The following is a 22,131-nucleotide window of genomic DNA, read 5'->3' on the forward strand; positions in this document are numbered from 1 at the left end:
AGCCTGGTTTGACCCGGGCCTTCACCACCCGCGAAATCACTCCCGTCACTCCCTTCCAATACCCTTCCAGTGTCGGGCATGCCCAAAACATATGTGCGTGGTTTGCCGGGCTCCCGCCACACCTCCCACATCTGTCCTCCACTCCAAAGAACCTGCTCAATCTTGCTCCCGTTATGTGTGCTCTATGTAGCACCTTAAATTGAATCAGGCTAAGCCTGGCGCATGAGGAAGAGGAATTTACCCTGCTTAGGGCATCAGCCCACATACCCTCCTCTATCTCCTCCCCTAGTTCTTCTTCCCACTTTCCTTTTAGTTCGCCCACCGACTCCTCCCCCTCTTCCCTCATCTCTCGGTATATCTCTGACACCTTGTCCTCTCCGACCCACACCCCTGAAAGCACTCTGTCCTGAATCCCCTGTGTCGGGAGCAACGGAAATTCCCTCATCTGTTGTCTAGTAAACGCCCTCACCTGCATATATCTCAAGAAATTTCCCCGGGGCAACCCATACTTTTCCTCCAATGCTCCCAAGCTCGCAAAAGTCCCATCTATAAACAAATCTCCCACCCTCCTAATTCCCAACTGGTGCCAGCTCTGAAATCCTCCATCCATTCTTCCTGGGGCGAACCTATGGTTGTTCCTGATTGGGGACCCCACCAGGGCTCCCCGCACCCCTCTCTGTCGCCTCCACTGTCCCCAGATATTCAATGTTGCCGCCACCACCGGATTCGTGGTAAGCTTTTTAGGTGAGAACGGTAGCGGCGCCGTCACCAGCGCCTCTAAACTCGTCCCTTTACAGGACTTTCTCTCCAGTCTTTTCCACGCCGCTCCCTCACCCTCCATCATCCATTTACGTATCATTGCCACATTGGCGGCCCAATAGTAATCGCCCAAGTTCGGTAGTGCCAATCCTCCTCTGTCCCTACTACGCTGAAGGAACCCCCTCCTTACTCTCGGAACTTTCCCTGCCCACACAAAGCTCGTTATGCTCCTGTCTATTTTATTAAAAAAGGTCTTCGTGATTAGAATAGGGAGACATTGAAATACAAATAAGAGCCTCGGGAGGACCATCATCTTGATTGCTTGCACCCTGCCCGCCAGCGACAGAGGCTGCATGTCCCACCTCTTGAAGTCCTCCATTTGTTCTACCAGCCGTGTCAGATTAAGTCTGTGCAAGGTTCCCCAGCTCCTAGCGATCTGAATCCCCAGGTATCGGAAGTTTCTTTCCACTTTCCTTAGAGGCAAGCCTTCTATCTCTCTACTCTGGTCCCCTGGATGTATCACAAATAATTCACTCTTCCCCATGTTTAGCCCATACCCCGAGAATTCCCCGAACCCCCTTAAAATTCGCATAACCTCTATCATCCCCCCCGCTGGGTCCGACACGTATAACAATAGGTCATCTGCGTATAACGAGACTCGGTGTTCTTCTCCCCCTCTAATCACCCCTCTCCATTTCCTGGAGTCTCTCAACGCCATGGCCAGAGGTTCAACTGCCAACGCGAACAACAATGGAGACAGTGGGCATCCCTGTCTTGTTCCCCTATATAGTCGGAAATACTCCGATCTATGTCGACCTGTAACTACGCTTGCCGTTGGAGCCCCATAAAGAAGTCTAACCCAGCTAATAAACCCGTTCCCAAACCCAAACCTCCTTAACAGTTCCCATAAATACTCCCACTCCACCCTATCAAATGCCTTCTCTGCGTCCATTGCCGCCACTATCTCTGCCTCCCCCTCCACTAGGGGCATCATTATCACCCCTAATAGTCGTCGCACGTTAACATTCAGTTGTCTCCCTTTTACGAACCCTGTCTGGTCTTCGTGCACCACCCCCGGGACACAGTCCTCTATCCTCGATGCCAGTACCTTTGCCAGCAATTTGGCGTCCACGTTCAATAGTGAAATAGGTCTATAGGACCCGCACTGCAACGGATCTTTGTCCCTCTTCAAAATTAGCGATATCGTCGCCTCCGACATCGTCGGGGGTAGAGTCCCCCCTTCCCTGGCCTCATTGAACGTCCTCGCCATCAACGGGGCCAACAAGTCCACATATTTTCTGTAATATTCCACCGGGAACCCGTCTGGCCCCGGGGCCTTCCCTGCTTGCATGCTTCCCAGTCCCTTAATAACCTCATCCACCTCAATCGGTGCCCCCAGGCCTACCACCTCCTGCTCCTCCACTTTCGGGAACCTCAATTGGTACAGGAACTGCCGCATCCCCTCCTCTCCCTCTGGGGGTTGAGACCTATACAGTTCCTCATAGAAGGTCTTGAACACCTCATTTATCTTTCCTGCCCTTCGCACCGTGTCTCCCCTTTCGTCTCTAACTCCTCCTATCTCCCTCGCTGCTGCCCTCTTTCGCAATCGATGAGCCAACAGGCGACTAGCATTTTCCCCATATTCATACCTCCTCCCCTGTGCCTTCCTCCACAGTACCTCCGCCTATCTGGTGGTCAGAAGGTCAAACTCCGCCTGGAGTCGTCTCCTCTCCCTGTACAGTTCCTCCTCCGGGGTCTCTGCAAATTCCCTATCCACCCTTAAAATCTCCCCCAGTAATCTTTCCCTTTCCTTGGCCTCTGTTTTCCTTTTGTGGGCCCCAATAGAGATCAGCTCTCCTCTGACCACCGCTTTTAGTGCTTCCCAGACCACTCCCACAGGGACCTCGCCGTCGTCATTGACCTCCAGGTATCTCTCAATACACCCCCGCACTCTTGCACACACTCCCTCATCTGCCATCAGTCCCACATCTAATCGCCGGAGTGTTCTCTGCTCCCTGCCCTCTCCTAATTCCAGGTCCACCCAATGTGGGGCATGATCCGAAACCGCTATGGCTGAGTACTCAGCTTCTTCCACCCTAGAGATCAACGACCTTCCCAAAACAAAAAAATCTATCCGGGAGTACACTTTATGGACATGGGAGAAGAAGGAAAACTCCCTGGCCCTAGGTCTAAGAAATCGCCATGGATCCACTCCCCCCATTTGGTCCATAAACCCCTTAAGTACCTTGGCCGCTGCCGGCCTTCTTTCGGTCCTTGAGCTGGATCTATCTAGCCCCGGGTCCAGCACCGTATTAAAGTCCCCTCCTAAAATCAAGTTTCCTACCTCCAGGTCCGGTATACGCCCCAGCATCCGTCTCATAAATCCCGCATCGTCCCAACTTGGGGCATACACATTAACCAACACGACCTCCATTCCCTCCAGCCTACCACTCACCATTACATATCTACCTCCGCTATCTGCTACGATGTTCTTTGCTTCAAATGCTACCCGTTTCCCCACCAAAATGGCCACCCCTCTGTTCTTTGCTTCCAGTCCTGAGTGGAACACCTGTCCCACCCATCCTTTCCCTAGCCTAACTTGGTCCGCCACCTTTAGGTGCGTCTCTTGGAGCATAACCACGTCTGCCCTTGGTCCTTTCAAATGCGCGAGCGCTCGGGCCCTTTTTATCGGTCCGTTCAGGCCTCTCACGTTCCACGTGATCAGCCTCACTAGGGGGCTACCTGCTCCCCTCCCGTGTCAACTAGCCATTACCTTCTCTAGGCCAGTCCCATATCCCGCCTCCGCGCTCCCGCTCGCTCCCCCAGCGTCGCACACCATCCCCGTCCACCCACTCTTTAGCCATTTCCTTTTGGATTTCCGCAGCAGCAACCCAGTTGTCCCCCCCCCCCCCCCGCTAGATCTCTTTCTAGCGTGATTGCTCCCCCCATGTCACTTCCGTAAGTCAGCTGACTTCAACTGACCCCGGCTGCTCCTGCTCACTCCTCGACCCCCCCCGTGTGGGAGAACTCCCATCCGCCTTGCGCCTGTCTTCCCGCCTTATTCTTTCTAGCGCGGGAACATCCGTTTACCTGACCCGCCTCTTATGGCACAGCTCCCTTTCCCCTCCCCCTCCCCTTCCCCATTCTCCGACTGTGTCCCGTCTTTCCCCCATCACCGGCGCCCACATTTCCCCAATGTCCACCCACTTCCAAGTTTGCTTCTCAATTAACTTCACCCATAACATGAACAAAATCAATAACAATAACATTTACTGCAGCATCAGTCCCTCAGTTCCCATCCAATTTCTCTTCTTTGATGAAGGACCATGCTTCCTCCGCCGTCTCAAAATAATGGTGTCTCTCCTGATACGTGACCCATAGTCTTGCCGGCTGCAGCATCCTTAACTTCACCTTCCTTTTATGCAACACCTCTTTGGCTCGGTTGAAGCTCGCCCTCCTTCTCGCCACCTCCGCACTCCAATCCTGGTATATCCGTACCACTGCATTCTCCCATCTGCTTCTCCGCACCTTTTTAGCCCATCTCAGGACCTCTTCTCTGTCCTTAAGGCGGTAAAATCGCACGATTATCGCCCTGGGTGGTTCTCCCGCTTTTGGTCTTCTCGCCGGGATACGATTTGCCCACTCCACCTCCATGGGGCCCGTAGGGGCCTCAGCACCCATCAGTGAGCTCAGCATCGTACTTGCGTACGCTCCACAGTCCACTCCTTCCACACCCTCAGGGAGACCCAGTATCCGAAGGTTCTTCCTTCGCGCTCCGTTTTCTAGGGCCTCGATCCTTTCAGTCCACTTTTTATGAAGTGCCTCGTGCGTCTGTGTCTTAACCGCCAGGCCCAGGATCTCGTCCTCAATATCTGTCACCTTCTGCTCCACCACGCGGAGCTCTGTCTCCTGGGTCTTTAGTGTCTCCTTGAGCCCCTCAATTGCCTGTAGCATCGGGGTCAGCACCTCCCTCTTCAGCAGCTCCATGCACCATCTCAAAATTTCATCCTGCTCAGGCCCCCATGTCGCCTGCGCTTTCTCCGCCGCCATAGAACATAGAACATAGAACAATACAGCGCAGTACAGGCCCTTCGCCCCACGATGTTGCACCGAAACAAAAGCCATCTAACCTACACTATGCCATTATCATCCATATGTTTATCCAATAAACTTTTAAATGCCCTCAATGTTGGCGAGTTCACTACTGTAGCAGGTAGGGCATTCCACGGCCTCACTACTCTTTGCGTAAAGAACCTACCTCTGACCTCTGTCCTATATCTATTACCCCTCAGTTTAAAGCTATGTCCCCTCGTGCTAGCCATTTCCATCCGCGGGAGAAGGCTCTCACTGTCCACCCTATCCAACCCCCTGATCATTTTGTATGCCTCTATTAAGTCTCCTCTTAACCTTCTTCTCTCTCACGAAAACAACCTCAAGTCCATCAGCCTTTCCTCATAAGCTTTTCCCGCCATACCAGGCAACATCCTGGTAAATCTCCTCTGCACCCGTTCCAAAGCCTCCACGTCCTTCCTATGATGCGGTGACCAGAGCTGTACGCAATACTCCAAATGCGGCCGTACCAGAGTTCTGTACAGCTGCAACATGACCTCCTGACTCCGGAACTCAATCCCTCTACCAATAAAGGCCAACACTCCATAGGCCTTCTTCACCACCCTATCAACCTGGGTGGCAACTTTCAGGGATCTATGTACATGGACATCTAGATCCCTCTGCTCATCCACACTTTCAAGAACTTTTCCATTAGCCAAATATTCCACATTCCTGTTTTTCCTTCCAAAGTGAATCACCTCACACTTCTCTACATTAAACTCCATTTGCCACCTCTCAGCCCAGCACTGCAGCTTATCAATATCCCTCTGTAACCTGCTACTTCCTTCCACACTATCGACAACACCACCGACTTTAGTATCGTCTGCAAATTTACTCACCCACCCTTCTGCGCCTTCCTCTAGGTCATTGATAAAAATGACAAACAGCAACGGCCCCAGAACAGATCCTTGTGGTACTCCACTTGTGACTGTACTCCATTCTGAACATTTCCCATCAACCACCACCCTCTGTCTTCTTTCAGCTAGCCAATTTCTGATCCACATCTCTAAATCCCCCTCAATCCCCAGCCTCCGTATTTTCTGCAATAGCCTACCATGGGGAACCTTATCAAACGCTTTGCTGAAATCCATATACACCACATCAACTGCTCTACCCTCGTCTACCTGTTCAGTCACCTTCTCAAAGAACTCGATAAGGTTTGTGAGGCATGACCTACCCTTCACAAAGCCATGCTGACTATCCCTGATCATATTATTCCTATCTAGATGATTATAAATCTTGTCTCTTATAATCCCCTCCAAGACTTTACCCACTACAGACGTGAGGCTCACCGGTCTATAGTTGCCGGGGTTGTCTCTGCTCCCCTTTTTGAACAAAGGGACCACATTTGCTGTCCTCCAGTCCTCTGGCACTATTCCTGCAGCCAATGATGACATAAAAATCAAAGCCAATGGTCCAGCAATCTCTTCCCTGGCCTCCCAGAGAATCCTAGGATAAATCCCATCAGGTCCCGGGGACTTATCTATTTTCAGCCTGTCCAGAATTGCCAACACCTCTTCCCTACGTACCATCTTGTGCTTCTCTCTTTCTGACCCTTTGGTCGACGATTCCTCGCGCTGCAGCCGCCGCCGCCGGTTTTTTCCTCCTTCGTTGGGGGGGGGGGACTCCCTTCTCACACACCCCACACCGGGCTGGGTCGTCGAAAAATTCCCCGTTGGGGCTCTTAAAAGAGCCCGAAGGTCCGTCGGAGCTGGAGCCGCCGAAACGTGCGGCTAGCGAGGCATCACCGCAACCGGAAGTCCGCTGCGGTGTTTATACTTACTCCAGCCTCCTCCCATCTTGCCGCATTATTGATGCCAACCATAGAAAATGTGGTCATTGCAATTAAAGCAAGCTTGGAGTTCATTACACTGAAGAGTTTGGGGCCCACGTTGACTTCAGGGGTCAGCGGCTAGATAGGTACCACCATAAAACATCAGCTGGGCATCGTAAAGAACAGCAGACATGATATCTGCAAATCCTTGCAGTAAGAGCAATGTTACTGACTTGGGAGTTAGAGCTAAATTAGCTTATCAACATTCAGTATATTCAGTAACACCTGAAGTAAATGTTGGAAAGACCAAGGATCAGGAAGTGTAGCACAACAATCCCCCCCCTCCGTCTGCATCAATGGCTCCGAAGTGGAGGTGGTCGATCGCTTTAGGTTCCTGGGGGTCACCATCACCAACAGTCTGTCCTGGTCCACTCACGTTGATGCAACAGCCACGAAAGCCCAACAACGTCTCTACTTCCTACGGTAGCTGGAGAAATTTGCCATATCTGCATCGACTCTCGCAAACTTCGACAGATGTGCGATAGAGAGCATCCTATCCGGCTGCATCACAGCCTGGTCTGGCAACTGCTCGGCCCAGGATCGCAAGAAAGTGCAGAGTGTGGTGAACTCAGCCCAGCCCATCACACAAGCTCGCCACCCCCACATTGATTCTGTCTACGCCTCCCGTAGCTTCGGGAAGGCAGACGGCATTGTCAGAGACCCCTCCCACCCAGGCATTGCCCTCTTCCAGACCCTTCCGTCAGACAGAAGGTACAGGAGGCGGAAGACCCGCACATCCGGACATAGGAACAGCCTCTTCCCCACAGCTACCAGACTCCTCAACGACTCCCCCTGGGACTGATCTGTTCCCTGTAAGAACACTATTCACGGCGCCCTATGCTGCTCTTGCTCATGTATTTGCTTTGTTTGTAAATGGCAACACTCTGACGAATCAGGGGTGAGCTGGCAAGGTGGATACAGAACTGGCTCGGTCATAGAGGACAGAGAGTGGCAATGGAAGGGTGCTTTTCTGATTGGAGGGCTGTGCCTAGTACTGTTCGCAGGGATCAGTGCTGGGACCTTTGCTGTTCGTACTATATATAAATGATTTGGAGGAAAATGTAACTGGTCTGATTAGTAAGTTTGCGGACGACACAAAGGTTGGTGGAATTGCGGATAGCGATGAGGACTGTCAGAGGATACAGCAGGATTTAGATCGTTTGGAGACTTGGGCGGAGAGATGGCAGATGGAGTTTAATCCGGACAAATGTGAGGTAATGCATTTGGAGGGTCTAATGCAGGTAGGGAATATACAGTAAATGGTAGAACCCTCAAGAGTATTGACAGTCAGAGAGATCTCGGTGTACAGGTCCACAGGTCACTGAAAGGGGCGACACAGGTGGAGAAGGTAGTCAAGAAGGCATACGGCATGCTTGCCTTCATTGGCCGGGGCACTGAGTATAAGAATTGGCAAGTCGTGTTGCAGCTGTATAGAACCTTAGTTAGGCCACACTTGGAGTATAGTGTTCAATTCTGGTCGCCACACTACCAGAAGGATGTGGAGGCTTTAGAGAGGGTGCAGAAGAGATTTACCAGGATGTTGCCTGGTATGGAGGGAATTAGCTATGAGGAGCGGTTGAATAAACTCAGTTTGTTCTCACTGGAACGACGGAGGTTGAGGGGCGACCTGATAGAGGTCTACAAAATTATGAGGGGCAGAGACAGAGTGGATAGTCAGAGGCTTTTCCCCAGGGTAGAGGGGTCAATTACTAGGGGGCATAGGTTTAAGGTGCGAGGGGCAAGGTTTAGAGGAGATGTACGAGGCGAGTTTTTCACACAGAGGGTAGTGGGTGCCTGGAACTCGCTGACGGAGGAGGTGGTGGAAGCAGGGACGATAGTGACATTTAAGGGGCATCTTGACAAATACATGAATAGGATGGGGAATAGAGGGATACGGACCCCGGAAGTGCAGAAGATTTTAGTTTAGACGGGCAGCATGGTCGGCACGGGCTTCGAGGGCCGAAGGGCCTGTTCCTGTGCTGCACCTTTCTTTGTTCTTTGTTCTTTGAACATAGAAAGTCAGAGAGATCTGGGCGTGCAGGTCTACAGATCTTTGACGGCGGCAACACAAGTGGACAAGGCAGTCAAGAAGGCATACGGAATGCTCGCCTTCATTGGACGGGGCAGCGAGTATTGAAACTGGCGAGTCAGGCTGCAGTTGTGCAGAACCTTGGCAAGGCCGCACTTGGAATATTGCGCACAACTCTGGCCGCCACGCTACCAGAAGGATGTGGAGGCTTTGGAGAGGGTGCAGAGGAGGTTCACCAGGATGTTGCCCGGTCTGGAGGGTGTTAGCGATGCCGAGAGGCTGAATAGACTCCGACTGTTTTCATTAGAACGACGGAAGTTGAGGGGTGACCTGACAGAGGTCGACAAGAAGGAATGGATAGAGTGGACGGGCAGGCACTCTTCCCCAGGGTGAAGGGGTCAGTCACCAGGGGGCATAGGTTTAAGGTCCGTGGGGCAAAGTTTAGAGGAGACGCCCGAGGCAGGTTTTTTACGCAGAGGACACCAGCGTAATCAACCTCCTTCCTCGTTTGAAGGAATGACTTGTTGGAAATTAACCTAGCAGCCGTCTTTGAGCTGCGTGAAGGGGAGGTTGCCAGCCTCCATCATGGCAGGGCGAAAGGCTTCAATCCCGTAGGGGAAACAACCAACGTGAGCCTCGTGTGAGCGCTGGGGTACCCTGGCGTTGGGTGCCATTGCGCCGACCATGCTGCCCGTCTAAACTAAAATCTTCCCCACTTCCTGGGTCCGTATCCCTCTATTCCCATCCTATTCACGTATTTGTCAAGCTCCACAAGAAATACATCCAGTCCAACCATCCCTAGTCTGCTCCCTTCCAGCATCTGCTTTACCTGCCGGATTCGCCCACAAAGGAAAACTCCGACTGTTCGACTACACAGGCCATCGCAGCTACTGAACCAAACTGCAAATTCCCGCCCCTTCCCAGCGGACCAGCGGCGGCTGGCCGAATTTGAATCATTCTCAAGGAATCATTTGAGCTTTGTCCAATTTTACAGCGACGGATTTGAATAATTCTTAAAGAATTATTTTACCCGTTGCCCAATTCGAATCGTTCTGTCGGCCTTTCAGCTGACAGCTTGGTCGCTGTTCAACAAGCAGCCTTCATCCGTATTTTTTTGTTTCTTAAATTGAGAGGACCCAATTATTCTTTCCCCCCCCCCCCCCCCAGTGAAGGGGCAATTTAGCGTGGCCATCTTTAGGTTGTGGGGGCGAGACCCTCGCAGTCACGGGGAGCAGTATCAGCAGTATTTTTGGAATGAACTAACCTTCAACCTGTCCAACAATGACGCTTGGCTGTTGAGTTATTTTGTAGAACGAATAACCGCTTCAAAAAGGGGCCACACACACGCACACAAATTCATGGCAGAGGATTAACTGTGACGGAGGGCCTTGCTCTGTACGCCTCCTACTGCCTTATCCCTCTATACCCACATCCAACCCATGGATTTGCATCATGCCTTGGGCCTTTCCAAATTACTAAGGATTTGGAGCCTATGGTTGCCCATTGCCTTTTCCATGGCAACACCCCAACCACGGGTTGCACAGTGGTTAGCACTGTCGCTTCACAGCTCCAGGGTCCCGGGTTCGATTCCCGGCTCGGGTCACTGCCAGTGCGGAGTCTGCACGTTCTCCCCCGTGTCTGCGTGGGTTTCCTCCGGGTGCTCCGGTTTCCGCCCACAGTCCAAAGGTGTGCAGGTTAGTTGGACTGGCCGTGATAAATTGCCCTGCGGGTCCCAAAAAAATTTAGGTGGGGTTACTGGGTTACGGGATAGGTTGGGAGTGTGGCCTTAAATGGGGTGCTCTTGCCAAGGGCCGGTGCAGACTCGATGGGCCGAATGGCCTCCGTCCGCACTGTAGATTCTATGATTCTATCAGACTCGACTTGCCAACGAATCGGCACCCTCTTCTCATGTTGTATGAATTCTGTAGGATGGATTGAGGATTAATGGCCGTTGAACTGAGGAGGCATGAATGGGATGCGATTGGGTTGGGAGACAGATATGAGTTGGGGAGCACTGGACTGTTGGTGGGTCAGGACAGAAGGAGCGTCGGAGCGTCAGTGCTGAGAGAGTGCCGCACTGTCAGAGGGTCAGTACTGAGGGAGTGCTGCACTGTCAGAGGGTCAGTACTGAGGGAGTGCTGCACTGTCAGAGGGTCAGTACTGAGGGAGTGCCGCACTGTCAGAGGGTCAGTACTGAGGGAGTGCTGCACTGTCAGAGGGTCAGTACTGAGGGAGTGCTGCACTGTCAGAGGGTCAGTACTGAGGGAGTGCCGCACTGTCAGAGGGTCAGTACTGAGGGAGTGCTGCACTGTCAGAGGGTCAGTACTGAGGGTGTGCTGCACTGTCAGAGGGTCAGTACTGAGGGAGTGCTGCACTGTCAGAGGGTCAGTATTGAGGGAGTGCCGCATTGTCAGAGGGTCACTACTGAGGGAGTGCTGCACTGTCAGAGGGTCAGTACTGAGGGAGAGCTGCACTGTCAGAGGGTCAGTACTGAGGGAGTGCTGCACTGTCAGAGGGTCAGTACTGAGGGAGTGCTGCACTGTCAGAGGGTCAGTATTGAGGGAGTGCAGCACTGTCAGAGTGTCAGTATTGAGGGAGTGCCGCACTGTCAGAGGGTCAGTATTGAGGGAGTGCAGCACTGTCTGAGGGTCAGTACTGAGGGAGTCCTGCACTGTCAGAGGGTCAGTATTGAGGGAGTGCCGCACTGTCAGAGGGTCAGTATTGAGGGAGTGCCGCACTGTCAGAGGGTCAGTACTGAGTGAGGGCCGCACTGTCTGAGGGTCAGTACTGAGTGAGTGCTGCACTGTCAGAGGGTCAGTACTGAGGGAGTGCCGCACTGTCAGAGGGTCAGTACTGAGGGAGTTCTGCACTGTCAGAGGGTCAGTACTGACGGAGTGCTGCACTGTCAGAGGGTCAGTACTGAGTGAGTGCTGCACTGTCAGAGGGTCAATACTGAGGGAGTGCCGCACTGTCAGAGGGTCAGTATTGAGGGAGTGCCGCACTGTCAGAGGGTCAGTATTGAGGGAGTGCTGCACTGTCAGTGGGTCAGTACTGAGGGAGTGCCGCACTGTCAGAGGGTCAGTACTGAGGGAGTGCCGCACTGTCAGAGGGTCAGTACTGAGGGAGTTCTGCACTGTCAGAGGGTCAGTACTGACGGAGTGCTGCACTGTCAGAGGGTCAGTACTGAGTGAGTGCTGCACTGTCAGAGGGTCAATACTGAGGGAGTGCCGCACTGTCAGAGGGTCAGTATTGAGGGAGTGCCGCACTGTCAGAGGGTCAGTATTGAGGGAGTGCTGCACTGTCAGTGGGTCAGTACTGAGGGAGTGCCTCACTGTCAGAGGGTCAGTACTGAGGGAGTGCCGCACTGTCAGTGGGTCAGTACTGAGGGAGGGCCGCACTGTCAGAGGGTCAGTACTGAGGGAGTGCCGCACTGTCAGTGGGTGAGTACTGAGGGAGGGCCGCACTATCAGAGGGTCAGCACTGAGGGTGGGCTGTCTCTGCCTCTCTCGCTCTTCTGTCTCACTGTCTGTCTCTCTTTCTCTCCTCCTCCGCCTCACACATCTCTCTTTCTCTCCCTCTCCTCTCTCCCTCTTTCTCTCTCTATCTGACTCTCACGCCTCTCTCTCTTGCTCCTCTCTGCCTCCGTCCGACTGTCTTTCTCTCTCCTCTCTCTCAGCCCTCTCTCCTCTCTCAATCTCCATCTGACTGTCTCTCTTCTCTTCTGCCTCTCTCCCCCTCTCTCTCCTCTCTCTGCCACCCTCCCCTCTCTCTCGCTCCTCTCTCTCCCTCCTCTGTCTCTACCTGTCTTGCTGTCTCTCCACCTCTCCCTCCCTCCCTCGCCCACTGTCTATCCCTCTCCTCCTCTCCCTCGCATTGACCGAGCTTCCTCTCTGTCTCACTCCACTTCTTCTCTGTGCCACTCCCTCTGCCATTTCCCTGCCCTCACCTCTCTGCCTGCCTCATTTGCCTGTGCATCGGCGATGAGATCACCCAGTTAGCAGTGCAGAAAGCTTCCAACTCTGGCCTTTAATTCCAGGAACATTGCTTTCTGCTTGTCCAGACTTGAATCCTTTGATAGCAAAACTGAACATTGAAAGGGTTATCATGGGACGCAGGGGGCTGTGAGAAATGTGTTATTTTCCTTCGCAAATTCCATTCCACTGATGCACGATCAATTGCACAAAGACGCAGATTGGGTACAACTGTGGCTTTATTACAGTCAGATGCGTGGCCTCCTGCTGCAGCTGGCGAAATTGTAGGGCACTGGAGGTCACGCATGTTTTCCAGATCTTAGTGGGCGGGGCCAGCCGGCAGGGGCTACCGGCGAACCTGTAGTGCAGGTCCAACCTTACATCTCCTATTACAGCGGTTCACCACATTCACCCCCTGTTAAAAATGAGTCCGGCGGGGGTGACGTGAAACTATACACAATTAGTGGAATTATGTGCAGTGGTAGGGAAAGAAAAGTCCATGTTGACGGTCCGGAGTCCGTCCAAGGTTCAGCCGGTCCGGAGCTTTGGTGCTTCGTTGGGAGCGGCGTAACGGTGGCGGCGAAGTCGGTGCTGGCGGTGGCGCCGGTGGCGGCGGTGCTGATGGCGGTGCTGATACTGGCCAGTCATGGGGGAACTCCGGGAGCGTGCCGAAATCCTCTTCGTCCTCTTGTGCGGAAAAGGGGAGGGGGGGGTGTGGTCTGGTGGGGTCAATATTGGTGGCGCGGTGGGAGGGGGGGGGCGCATTGGTAGGGGCCAGGTCCCTGACGGTGCCAGGTCCCTGAGTGAGACACTATCTTGGCGGCCGTCGGGGGAACTCCACGTGGGCATATTGAGGGTTGGTGTGGAGCAGGTGAACCCTGTCCACCAAGGGGTTCGCCTTGTGGAGTCGGACGTGCCTACGGAGGAGGACCGGTCCTGGAACAGCGAGCCAAGTCGGGAGGGACACCCCGGATGTGGACTTCCTGGGGAAGGTAAAAACACGTTCATGGGGTGTGTTATTAGTGGCGGTGCACAATAGTCATCGGATGGAGTGTCGAGCGTCAGGGAGGACCTCCTGCCAGCGAGAGGCTGGGAGGTTCCTGGACCGTAGGGCCAGCTGGACAGCCCTCCAGCTGGACAGCCCTCCAAACCGTCCCATTCTCCCGTTCTACTTGCCCGTTCCCCCGGGGGTTGGTCGTCCTGCTGGAGGCTATACCCCTGCTGAGCAGGAACTGACGCAGCTCATCGCTCATGAATGAGGATCCCCTGTCACTGTGGATGTAGGCAGGGAAACCGAACAGAGCGAAGATGGTGCTGAGGGTTTTGATGATGGTGGCAGACGTCATATCGGGGCATGGGATGGCGAAGGGGAATCTGGAGTACTCATCGACCACACTGTGAATGTACGTGTTACGGTCGGTGGAGGGGAGGGGCCCTTTGAAATCCACGCTGAGGTGTTCAAAGGGGCGGGAAGCCTTCACCAGGTGCGCACGGTCCGGCCGGTAGAAGTGCGGCTTGCACTCCGCACAGACCTGGCAGTCCTTGGTGATCGTCCTTACTTCCTCGACGGAGTAGGGCAGATTGCGAGCTTTGACCAGATGGTACAATCGAGTGACCCCCAGGTGACAAAGGCTGTCCTGTAGGGCCCAGAGTTGGTCCACTTGTGTGCTGGCACATGTACCTCGGGAGAGGGCGTCTGGGGGCTCGTTGAGTTTACCGGGGAGATATCAGATCTCGTAATTATAGGTGGAGAGCTCGATTCTCCACCGCAAGATTTTATCATTTTTGATCTTGCCCCGCTGTGTGTTATTGAACATGAAGGCTGCCGACCGCTGGTCAGTGAGGAGAGTGAATCTCTTACCGGCCAGGTAATGCCTCCAATGTCGCACAGCTTCAACGATAGCTTGGGCCTCCTTTTCGACGGATGAGTGTCGAATTTCAGAGGCATGAAGGGTGTGGGAAAAGAATGCCACGGGCATGCCCGCCTGGTTTAGAGTGGCGGCAAGGGCGACGTCTGAAGCGTCGCTTTCTACTTGGAAAGGCAGTGACTCGTCCACTGCGCGCATCCCGGCCTTGGCGATGTCTGCTCTGATGCGGGCGAAAGCGTGTTGTGCCTCGGCCGTGAGGGGGAATTGGGTGGACTGAATGAGTGGGCGGGCCTTGTCCGCGTAGTTTGGGACCCACTGAGCGTCGTAGGAAAAGAACCCCAGGCAGCGTTTGAGGGCCTTGGGGCAGTGGGGGAGGGGGAGCTCCATGAGGGGGCGCATGCGGTCGGGGTCGGGCCCGAGAACTCCGGTCTGAACCACATAGCCGAGAATGGCGAACCGGGTCGTGCTGAACACACACTTCTCTTTGTCGTAGGTCAGGTTGAGAAGAGTGGCAGTGCGGAGGAATTTATCGAGGTTGGCATCGTGGTCCTGCTGGTCATGGCCGCAGATGGTGACGTTGCCTGGGCACGGAAAGGTGGCCCGCAAACCGTACTGGTCGACCATTCGGTCCATCTCTCTTTGGAAGACTGAGACCCCATTGGTGACATCGTAAGGGACCCTAAGGAAGTGGTAGAGGCGACCGTCCGCCTCGAAGGCCGTGTATAGCCGGTCCGACTTCCGGATGGGGAGCTGGGGGTAGGCGGATTTCAGGTCCACCGTTGAGAAGACTCGGTACTGCGCAATCTGATTGACCAAATCAGATATGTGTGGGAGGGGGTACGCTTCGAGCTGCGTGTACCGATTGATGGTCTGGCTGTCGTCCACGACCATCCTGTGTTTCTCCCCAGTTTTAACCACTACCACTTGGGCTCTCCAGGGGCTGTTGCTGGCCTCAATAATACCCTCCTTAAGCAGCCGCTGGACTTCGGACCTGATGAAGGTCTTGTCCTGGGTGCTGTACCGTCTGCTCCTGGTGGCGACGGGCTTGCAATCCGGGGTTAGATTGGCAAAAAGGGAGGGGGGGATCGACCTTGAGGGTCGCGAGGCCGCAAACGGTAAGGGGGGTTAAGGGCCCGCCGAATTTGAGGGTGAGGCTCTGGAGGTTGCACTGGAAGTCCAGACCCAACAGGAGTGCAGCGCAGAGATTAGGGAGGACATAGAGGCGGAAGCCGCTGAATTCTACGCCCTGGACCGTGAGGGTGACTGTACGAAAGCCTCGGATCGGGACGGAGTGGGATCCGGAGGCTAGGGAGATCCTTTGATTGGCAGGGTGGACCGCGAGGGAGCAGCGCCTTACCGTATCTGGGTGAACGAAGCTTTCGGTGCTCCCGGAGTCCAGCAGGCACGAGGTCGCGTGGCCGTTGATTTTGACCGTCGTCGACGCGGTGGCCAGGTTGTGCGGGCGAGATTGGTCCAGCGTCATCGAAGCGAGCTGCGGGTAGTCGTCGGATGTTTCGGATGGCGAGGGTGTGCGGTTCCGATGTCGGGATGTCCGGAGACCCCGTGGGGGACAAGATGGCGGTGCCCATGGTGCGCACATTGCGGGGTCGGGACAAGATGGCGGCGCCCATGGGGCGCACATGGCCGAAGGGGGACAAGATGGCGGCGCCCATGGTGCGCACATTGCGAGGTCGGGACAAGGTGGCGGCGCTCAGGGGGCGCACATTGCGGGGTCGGGACAAGATGGCGGCACCCATGGTGCGCACATTGTGGGGTCAGGACAAGATGGCGGCGCCCATGGTGCGCACATTGCGGGGTCGGGACAAGATGGCAGTGCTCAGGGGCTGCACATTGCGGGGTCGGGACAAGATGGCGGCGCCCATTGGCCGCAAATGGCCCCGGGAGGAGAAGATGGCGGCTCCCATTGTGCGTCTGGCGTGGGGAGGGGGCGATAGCGGGCGCGATCGCAGCGACTGCCCGGGCCTGGCACACCGCCGCGAAGTGGCCCTTTTTACTGCAGGTTTTACAAGCTGCAGTGCGAGCCGGGCAGTGTTGGCGGGGGTGCTTCTGCTGACCGCAGAAGTAGCAGCGGGGACCCCCGGGGTGCGCGGATCGGCGTGCGGTGCAGGCGTATTGGGAAGGCAGGGCCCCGGCTGAGGAGGTCGTCGGCGGGGTCCAGGAGGGGTAGGAAGGGGTAGAAGGGTGGGCAGCGCGGCGGGAGGGGTCCGATTGTACGTTACGGGACGCGACCGTCATGGAAAGCGCCAAAGTTTTCATCTCCGCCAGTTCGAGCGTGGCCCCTTCCAGTAATCGTTCTCGGATGCGGTCCGACGCAATCCCCGTCACAAAGGCGTCGCGCATGAGGAGATTAGCGTGTTCAGCGGCCGTAACGGCCTGACAGTCACAGTCCCGGACAAGTGGAATTAGGGCCCGCCAGAAGCCTTCGATGGACTCACCAGGTAGTTGCGAGCGGGTGGCGAGTGCCTGGCGAAGAGCGTGTTCGCCTTCCGCGCGTAGTGTTCCTTAAGGAGTTCCATTGCTTTTGCGTAATTCGTGGCTCAACGGGAACCCGCTGGAGCTCAGTCTGGAGTACATGACGTTTATCTTCTGAGCCTCCATTGGCGCGGGGTCCGCCGCGTTGATGTAGGCCTCGAAACATGCCAGCCAGTGAGTAAAGACTTTTCTGGCATCGGGCGAGTGCGGATCCAGCTGCGGGCGATCGGGCTTAATTCGGATATCCATTCTGTGGAACATCTGAGTGTGATAACTTGATGCACGATCAATTGTACAAAGACGCAGATTGGGTACAACTGTGGCTTTATTACAGTCAGATGCGTGGCCTCCTGCTGCAGCTGGCGAAATGGCAGGGCACTGGAGGTCACGCATATTTATACAGATGTTAGTGGGCGGAGCCAGCCGGCAGGGGCTACCGGCGAACCTGTAGTGCAGGTCCGACCTTACAGCTCCTATTACAGCGGTTCACCACATCCACATATGCAAGGCATCATTTAAACACCGCCTTGACCGTCACAATAAAGTTGAAGGCACTTCAACATGGGCGACTCCATAAAGAAAATTGACATCTAACCACGTATTAGGACAACTGACCGAAAGCCCAAAGGTGGAAGGTTTGGACAAGCGTCTTAAAACAGAGATAGACAGGGCAGCACAGTGGCGCAGTGGGTTAGCCCTGCTACCTCACGGTGCCAAGGTCCCAGGTTTGATTCCCCGCTGGGCCACTGTCCGTGCGGAGTCTGCACGTTCTCCCCGTGTCTGCGTGGGTTTCCTCCGGGTGCTCCGGTTTCCTCCCACAGTCCAAAGACGTGCAGGTTGTGGGCAAAATGTACCACAAGGATCTGTTTTGGAGCCACTGCTGTTTGTCATTTTTATAAATGACCTGGAGGAGGGCGTAGAAGGATGCGTGAGTAAATTTGCAGATGACACTAAAGTCGGTGGAGTTGTGGACAGTGCGGAAGGTTGTTACAAGTTACAGAGGGACATAGATAAGCTGCAGCGCTGGGCTGAGAGGTGGCAAATGGAGTTTAATGCAGAAAAGTGTGAGGTGATTAATTTTGGAAGGAATAACAGGAAGACAGAATACTAGGCTAATGGTAAGATTCTTGGCAGTGTGGATGAGCAGAGAGATCTCGGTGTCCATGTACGTAGATCCCTGAAAGTTGCCACCCAGGTTGAGAGGGTTGTTAAGAAGGCGTACGGTGTGTTAGCTTTTATTGGTAGAGGGATTGAGTTTCGGAGCCATGAGGTCATGTTGCAGCTGTACAAAACTCTGGTGCGGCCGCATTTGGAGTATTGCGTGCAATTCTGGTCGCCACATTATAGGAAGGATGTGGAAGCATTGGAAAGGGTGCAGAGGAGATTTACCAGAATGTTGCCTGGTCTGGAGGGAAGATCTCATGAGGAAAGGCTGAGGGACTTGAGGCTGTTTTCGTTAGAGAGAAGAAGGTTTAGAGGTGACTTAATTGAGGCATACAAGATGATCAGAGGATTGGATAGGGTGGACAGTGAGAGCCTTTTTCCTCGGATGGTGATGTCCAGCACGAGGGGACATAGCTTTAAATTGAGGGGAGATAGATATAGGACAGATGTCAGAGGTAGGTTCTTTACCCAGAGAGTAGTAAGGGCGTGGAATGCCCTGCCTGCAACAGTAGTGGACTCGCCAACACTAAGGGTATTCAAATGGTCATTGGATAGACGGATGGACGATAAGGGAATAGTGTAGATGGGCTTTAGAGTGGTTTCACAGGTCGGCGCAACATAGAGGGCCGAAGGGCCTGTACTGCGCTGTAATGTTCTATGTTCTATGTTCTAAATTGGCCTTAGTGTCCAAAAAGGTTAGGAGGGGTTATTGAGTTACGGGGATAGGGTGGAAGTGAGGGCTTAAGTGGGTCGGTGCAGACTCGATGGGCCGAATGGCCCCCTTCAGCACTGTATGTTCTACGTATCTATGTGCAGGGTAGGTGGATTGGCCACGCTAAATTGCCCCTTAATTGGAAAAAATGAATTGCATACTCGAAATTTTAAAGAAAAAGAAAGGAGAGATAGAGATTGCAGAGCTCCGAGCTACAGAGGGATCTGGGTGTCTGAGGGCATGAACCACAAAAGGCCGGGGTTCGGGTACAGCGAGTGATTGGGAAAGTTAAGGAATGTCGCTGTTTACTGGGAGGGGGAATTGAATATAAAAGTCGGGAGGTTGTGATTCGGTGTCCAGGGCGTTGGGGAGGCCACATCTGGAGTATTGCGCACAGTGTCGGTCTCCTTACTGAAGGAAAGGGGTCGTTTCAAACGGAGATGGGGAAGAGTGTTCTCTCTCGGAGGCCGGGGAGTCTCCGGACCTCTCTTCCTCAAAAGGCAGCGGGAGCAGGATCTGGGAATATTTCTAAGGCAGAGGGGGCGGGATTCCTGATTAACGAGGGGGGTGAAAGTTCACGGGGGGGGTGGGGGGGGGGGCGTCGGCAGGAATGTAGGGTCGCGGTCACGATCAGATCAGCCTCGGACTTATCGAACGGGGGAGCAGGGTCGAGGGGCCGAGCGGCCGACTACTGATCCCAATTCGCATCTTGGTCTCGAGGGAGGCATGGACGTTCAGGGGAGGGAATTCCAGAGATCGGGAGCCCAGCCGGCTGGAGGCACGGCCGCCAATGGTGGAGGGATTCAAATCGAGGGAGGCTGAAGAGGCCGGAATTCGAGATCTCAGAGGATCGTAGGAGGTCTCAGAGATAGGGAGGGTTAAAGGGGCTGGAGGAGGTTACAGAGATAGGGAGGGTTGTAGGAGATTGGAGGAAGTTTCAGAGATAGGGAGGGTTGTAGGGACTGGAGGAGGTTACAGAGATAGGGAGGGTTGTCGGGTCTGGAGGAGGTTACAGAGATAGGGAGGGTTGTAGGGACTGGAGGAGGTTACAGAGATAGGGAGGGTTGTAGGAGAGTGGAGGAAGTTTCAGAGATAGGGAGGGTTGTAGGGACTGGAGGAGGTTACAGAGATAGGGAGGGTTGTAGGGACTGGAGGAGGTTACAGAGATAGGGAGGGTTGTAGGGACTGGAGGAGGTTACAGAGATAGGGAGGGTTGTAGGGGCTGGAGGAGGTTACAGAGATAGGGAGGGTTGTAGGGGCTGGAGGAGGTTACAGAGATAGGGAGGGTTGTAGGGGCTGGAGGAGGTTACAGAGACAGGGAGGGTTGTAGGGGCTCGAGGAGGTTACAGAGATAGGGAGGGTTGTAGGGGCTGGAGGAGGTTACAGAGATGGGGACGGTTGTAGGGACTGGAGGAGATTACAGAGATAGTGAGGGTTGTAGGGGCTGGAGGAGGTTACAGAGATAGGGAGGGTTGTCGGGGCTGGAGGAGGTTACAGAGATAGGGAGGGTTGTAGGGGCTGGAGGAGGTTACAGAGATAGGGAGGGTTGTCGGGGCTGGAGGAGGTTACAGAGATAGGGAGGGTTGTAGGGGCTGGAGGAGGTTACAGAGATACGGAGAGTTGTAGGGGCTGGAGGAGGTTACAGAGATAGGGAGAGTTGTAGGGGCTGGAGGAGGTTTCAGAGATACGGAGGGTTGTAGGGACTGGAGGAGGTTACAGAGATAGGGAGGGTTGTAGGGCTGGAGGAGGTTACCGAGATAGGGAGGGTTGTCGGGGCTGGAGGAGGTTACAGAGATACGGAGGGTTGTAGGGACTGGAGGAGGTTACAGAGATAGGGAGGGTTGTAGGGGCTGGAGGAGGTTACAGAGATACGGAGGGTTGTAGGGGCTGGAGGAGGTTACAGAGATAAGGAGGGGTGTAGGGGCTGGAGGAGGTTATAGAGATAGGGAGGGTTGTAGGGGCTAGAGGGGGTTACAGAGATAGGGAGGGTTGTAGGGGCTGGAGGAGGTTACAGAGATAGGGAGAGTTGTAGGGACTGGAGGAGGATACAGAGATAGGGAGGGGTGTAGGGCTGGAGGAGGTTACAGAGATAGGGAGGGTTGAAGGGGCTGGAGGAGGATACAGAGATAGGGAGGGTTGTAGGGGCTGGAGGAGGTTACAGAGATAGGGAGAGTTGTAGGGACTGGAGGAGGATACAGAGATAGGGAGGGTTGTAGGGACTGGAGGAGGATACAGAGATAGGGAGGGTTGAAGGGGCTGGAGGAGGTTACAGAGATAGGGAGGGGTGTAGGGGCTGGAGGAGGTTACAGAGATAGGGAGTGTTGTAGGGGCTGGAGGAGGTTACAGAGATAGGGAAGGTTGTAGGGGCTGGAGGAGGTTACAGAGATAGGGAGGGTTGTAGGGGCTGGGGGAGGTTACAGAGATAGGGAGGGTTATAGGTGCTGGAGGTTACAGAGATAGGGAGGGTTGTAGGAGAGTGGAGGAAGTTTCAGAGATAGGGAGGGTTGTAGGGACTGGAGGAGGTTACAGGGATAGGGAGGGTTGAAGGGGCTGGAGGAGATTACAGAGATAGGGAGGGTTGTAGGGGCTGGGGGAGGTTACAGAGATAGGGAGGGTTATAGGGGCTGGAGGTTACAGAGATTGGGAGGGTTGTAGGAGAGTAGAGGAAGTTTCAGAGATAGGGAGGGTTGTAGGGACTGGAGGAGGTTACAGGGATAGGGAGGGTTGAAGGGGCTGGAGGAGATTACAGAGATAGGGAGGGTTGTAGGGGCTGGAGGAGGTTACAGAGATAGGGAGGGTTGTAGGGGCTGGAGGAGGTTACAGAGACAGGGAGGGTTGTAGGGGCTCGAGGAGGTTACAGAGACAGGGAGGGTTGTAGGGGCTGGAGGAGGTTACAGAGATGGGGACGGTTGTAGGGACTGGAGGAGGTTACAGAGATAGTGAGGATTGTAGGGGCTGGAGGAGGTTACAGAGATAGGGAGGGTTGTCGGGGCTGGAGGAGGTTACAGAGATAGGGAGGGTTGTAGGGGCTGGAGGAGGTTACAGAGATACGGAGAGTTGTAGGGGCTGGAGGAGATTACAGAGATAGGGAGAGTTGTAGGGGCTGGAGGAGGTTACAGAGATAGGGAGGGTTGTAGGGACTGGAGGAGGTTACAGAGATAGGGAGGGTTGTAGGGCTGGAGGAGGTTACC

General features: G+C 54.4%; 1 protein-coding gene across 1 annotated transcript in view; it reads right to left on the bottom strand.

Annotated features, from left to right (window-relative positions):
- LOC140406252 (uncharacterized) overlaps nt 1–10,134 on the bottom strand; it is a gene marked incomplete at its 3' end in the record, with an annotated part of 44,843 nt that extends 34,709 nt beyond the window's left edge. The window contains exon 1 of the mRNA XM_072494365.1: nt 9,997–10,134. The remainder of the gene's footprint in view (nt 1–9,996) is intronic.
- Nucleotides 10,135–22,131: the final 11,997 nt, after the last annotated feature.

The sequence above is a fragment of the Scyliorhinus torazame genome, unplaced genomic scaffold (genome assembly GCF_047496885.1).
Source record: "Scyliorhinus torazame isolate Kashiwa2021f unplaced genomic scaffold, sScyTor2.1 scaffold_380, whole genome shotgun sequence".
NCBI lineage: Eukaryota > Metazoa > Chordata > Chondrichthyes > Carcharhiniformes > Scyliorhinidae > Scyliorhinus > Scyliorhinus torazame.